This window comes from Corvus moneduloides, chromosome W (genome assembly GCF_009650955.1).
Source record: "Corvus moneduloides isolate bCorMon1 chromosome W, bCorMon1.pri, whole genome shotgun sequence".
In the NCBI taxonomy this organism is placed as follows: Eukaryota; Metazoa; Chordata; class Aves; order Passeriformes; family Corvidae; genus Corvus; species Corvus moneduloides.
The window spans coordinates 13150181-13155243 of NC_045510.1; positions in this window are offsets into that span (position 1 = coordinate 13150181).

The window sequence follows — 5063 nt, forward strand, 5'->3', positions numbered from 1 at the left end:
TGTAAAGTCAGACCCTGCAAGGGTACGGAGGCGGGATCTAGCTTTCATCACCAGCTGAGCCATGAGCTCCTGTGGCGTTGTGATACTTTTGGACGGCTGGTGCGAGAGGAAAACCCACTCGATGATTAACAGGGGATCACTCTGCACCTCGTCCCATTGAAATATCAGCCCGTGAAGGTATGGCATTTCGCCTAATACAATAAATAGAAAAGACAGACCTGGGGTGCAGCGGTGTGCCTGCCGGGACAACAGCGCTTCCTGTACCTTACAGATGGACTGTCTCGCCTCCTCTGTTAGATGCCTAGGTGATGTGAGGTCATCTTTCCCTCGCAGGAGGTCGAACAGAGGAGCGAGATCTTCTGTCGTCAGCCCTAGGAGCGGCCTCACCCAATTTATGGACCCGCAGAGCTGATGGAGTTCCTGCAAGGTCTTAGGGTGATCATTAATTTTGACTTGTTGGGGAACCACAGTCTGTTCATGGATTTTCAGTCCAAGGTATTTAAAATGGAGAGGTTTTCTGGACCTTTTCAGCCTGGATCTCAAATCCATTTGCCTCTAAGGCCTCGATTACCTTCTATGTCCAGTCTAAATAGGATTGGTTAGGAGCACACACCAAAACATCGTCCATATAGTGGAGCACTATTGCTTTTGCTGCTAACTTTTGGATGGGGGACAGAATGCGAGCCACATACCACTGGCAGATGGTGGGTGAGTTTTTCATGCCTTGCGGCAGAACTCACCACTGGTAGCACTGCATGGGAGCCTTTCGGTTGATGGAAGGTACCGAGAAGGCAAACCGGGGTGCATCGTCTGGGTGTAGTGGGATCTGGAAGAAGTAGTCCTTAATATCAATGACTGCTACCTTCCACTGCCTAGGGAGCACGGAGGGTGAAGGCATTCTGGGCTGCAGGGGTCCCATGTCCTCTATGATTGCATTTATTTTCCGCAAGTCGTGTAGGAGGCGCCACTTGTCTTTCCCTGGCTTTTTGATTACAAATACCGGGGAATTCCAAGGGCTATTAGAGGGTTCAATGTTAGCCTTTCTCAATTGCTCCTCCACATGTGCGGTGAGCACCTTTAATTTGTCTTATTTCAAAGGCCACTGATCCATCCAGATGTGCTCGTCAGAGATCCAATTTAATTTCTGGAAGGGGCGCTCCACAGCGACCTTTATTGAAAATTTTGGGGTTGGGATGGAATTTTGACTCAAGCCCCCCACTGGGACATGAGATCCCTGCCCCACAATGTAAATCCAGAGTCAATTACAAAAGGACGGACTGATGCTGTCTGCCCCTCTGGATCCTCAGTTTGGACAACTGCCTTGCTTCTCTGGGCAGATATAGATCCCCCCACGCCCGTCACGATACCTTCTGCTGGCTGCAGCTCCCAGTGTGACGGCCAATTGCGGGAAGAAATGACTGTCACATCTGCTCCCGTGTCCATCATTCCTGCCAGGCTGATGTCCGAGCCTTGGCAAGACAGTTTGCAATTAAGCATGGGTTTGTCGTTCCCAACGACCTCAGCCCAGAAGACAGAGGGGTTGTAGTCCTGTGGCGGACTACTGGGCATGAGAATAGCTTGGGCTACAGCTTGGTTAGCAGCAAGAAAATAGGGAGGATTAACACACTGGATGTTGACAGTAAAGAACCCTTGTGGCCCCACTTGAACAATGTCTGGTGTAACACAAATGTCAGCTGGTGAATGTACAACATCTTTTAACACAAACAATATACAGTCTTTCAGATTCTCGCAACTCACGATGATTCTCTGGGGTGTCACAGAGTCCATTTGAGTTGCAGTGGTCGTGGTGACCATTTTCCTGGTGGCAGTTTCATGATTTGTTCCCTCGCGTGGCCCTGCCACTCCACGCGGTCTGGTCAGTTTTTTGGCTGCATCCCATCAGTGGCAGGCGATGACATTTGCCCAGGGGAGACAGCTCAGGAACCCTGATTAATTGGAGCCGGAGCTCTGCAGTTTCGGGCCAAGTGCCCTGGTTTGCCACAACTGTGGAAAACCCAATTAGCATTTCTATCGCCCTGAGATGCTGTTGCATCAGCAGTGGCTGCAGTTCCTAAGAAGTTTTCCCTCGTTTTTGAATTTGGCTGATGAATTGGCACTAAAGTTGTGTAAGCACGAATCATTTGACTTAGGGTTGGTGGAGGTTCGAATGGAAGACCCACAATCACTATTTTACAGGCATCATTGGCATTAGTTTTCGAAATTTGCGTTATAATATGCTCTCTTGTATTAGGATCTTCCACTTGTCTTTCCACTAGGAGCCTCAGTTTATCTACAAAATCAATAAATGGCTCATTTTGCAGTTGCTGAATATCAGTGTAATTCAATTGAGGTGCTAATTTAGGGGGCATCATTAAGAACGCTTGCTGTGCTGCCTGCTTTACAGCATTCAGGACCGGCTCTGGTGTATTTTGAGCCTGGTTCTGGGGCTTGGCTAATAACCCTTCACCAGTGAGGTGATCCATAGAAACCCCCACATTGTTTGGATCCTTCAGTAAAATAGGGAGGACCTCTCCCAGTTGCTTTCTCCAGCCTTCTTCCCACATTTGAAACTCCCACACAGGAATGGCCGACACATTGGGAACTGCAAAACGTGGCAGGGCACGTACAAGGTGTTGGGGGCATCCAATTGGCTAAACAGTCTAAAAGCGTCGTACAAATAACGGGGCCGAGCAGACAATTGGCCAATATACGTCCGTTCGTATTGGATTACAAGGAACCCCTCTTGGGGAGACACCTCATGCAGCAGTGGGGAGTCACCATTGACATTCCTGACCCCCCGCAGAATTTTTGCGCAGCGGTCACTGAGGAGCGCCCTACCCAGAAATTGACATGGAAAACGGACCACCCAGTGTGGGTAGAACAGTGGCCGCTCTACGGTGAGAAATTAGAGGTGCTCGAGAAGCTCGTGGAGGAGCAGCTCAGGAAGGGGAATATCGTGGAAACCAACAGCCCCTGGAATTCCCCTGTCTTTGTAATTAAAAAACCCAACAAAGACAAATGGCGGCTCCTCCAGGACCTTCGCCAAATTAATGATAAAATTGAGGACATGGGCTCTCTCCAACCAGGGATGCCGTCCCCGACGATGCTTCCCCAAAATTGGAATTTGGCCGTGATTGACATTAAAGATTGTTTTTTCCAAATTCCTCTACACCCTGACGATGCCCCACGTTTCGCCTTCTCGGTTCTGGTCATCAACCGAGGAGCCCCAAGAAAGAGATATCATTGGAAGGTGTTGCCACAGGGCATGAAGAACAGCCCGACCATCTGCCAATGGTATGTCTCTTCCTTGCTTGCCCCAGTTCGCGCAGCCGCAAAGGAGGCCATCATCCTTCATTATATGGATGATGTCCTCGTGTGTGCCCCCGATGATGACATGCTTGCGAGTGTGCTTGACCTGACAATCGGAGCATTGGTTGCTGCAAGGTTCGAGCTCCAAAGTGAAAAAATTCAAAGGATGGCACCTTGGAAATACCTGGGCCTTGAAATTACAAAGCAGACCATTGTGCCGCAAAAATTGGCAATTCAAACGGATATTAAGACATTGGCGGATGTCCACCAACTGTGTGGGTCCTTAAACTGGGTAAGGCCGTGGCTGGGTCTGTCCACTGAAGACCTAGCCCCCCTTTTCGATTTGTTGAAAGGGGGAGAGGAGCTTAGTTCTCCCCGGACGCTTACCCCAGAGGCACGGACAGCCTTGGAGAAGGTGCAACACCTGATGTCCACCAGGCAGGCAAGCAGGTACAGGCCTGACTTGCCATTCAGGTTTATCATCTTGGGTAATCTGCCGCACCTACACGGGGTTGTCTTCCAATGGGAAGACAAAAGGAAGAGCAAGGAGGACCAGGACCGGAGGGACCCTCTCTTGATCATAGAGTGGGTCTTTCTCAGTCATAATAGGTCTAAAAGGATGACACGGCCACAGGAGCTGATGGCTGAACTGATCCGGAAAGCTAGAGTCTGGATCAGGGAACTATCGGGACGTGACTTTGACTGCATCCACATACCAATTAGGATGCGAATGGGCCAAATCACCAAAGCAATGTTGGAGAGCCTGCTTCATGATTGTGAAGCCTTGCAATTTGCTCTGGAAGGTTACACAGGCCAAATTTCTCTACATAGGCCGGCCCACAAAATTTTCAATTCGGAAGTTCCATTCGAATTAAGCACAAAGTGTTCGGAGCAAGGAACCTTTAAAGGCCTTGACCGTTTTTACTGATGCATCTGGGGCGTCTCACAAGTCAGTCATGACTTGGAAAAACCCCCAAACTCAGCGGTGGGAGGCTGATATTAAAGAGGTGGAAGGATCACCTCAAGTCGCTGAGTTAGACGCAGTCGTCAGGGCTTTTGAAAGGCTTCCCAAACCTCTAAATTTAGTAACCGACTCTGCATATGTTGCAGGAGTAGTCTCCAGAGCCGAACATGCCATCTTACAAGAGGTCTCCAACACAGCCTTGTATGAGTTGCTCTCAAAATTGGTTAGCCTAGTCTCCCACCGAGAGCAACCATATTACGTGATGCACGTCAGGTCACACATGGACCTGCCCGGGTTCATCGCGGAAGGCAACAGGAAGGCAGATGCCCTTGCTGCGCCAGCCGCGATGGCCCCGATCCCAGATGTATTTGAACAGGCCAAAATCAGCCATCAGTTGTTCCATCAGAATGCGCCTGCCCTGGTTCGGCAGTTCAATTTGAAGCACGACCAGGCCAGAGCGATTGTGGCAGCGTGTCCTGGATGTCACCAATTAGCTCTTCCCACCATTGGCACCGGCGTTAACCCCCGTGGACTCAGTAGTTGCGAGGTGTGGCAGATGGACGTGACACATGTCGCTTCATTCGGCAGAATGAAGTATGTACGTGTGTCAGTGGACACCTTCTCTGGAGCCGTCTTTGCTTCTGCCCACACAGGGGAAAGGGCTAGCGATGTCGGAAGGCACTTAGTGCAGGCATTTGCTACCCTGGGCACCCCCAAAGTCATCAAAACGGACAATGGCCCTGTGTATTCATCCAAGGAGTTCAGGGGCTTCCTGCAGCAATGGGGAATA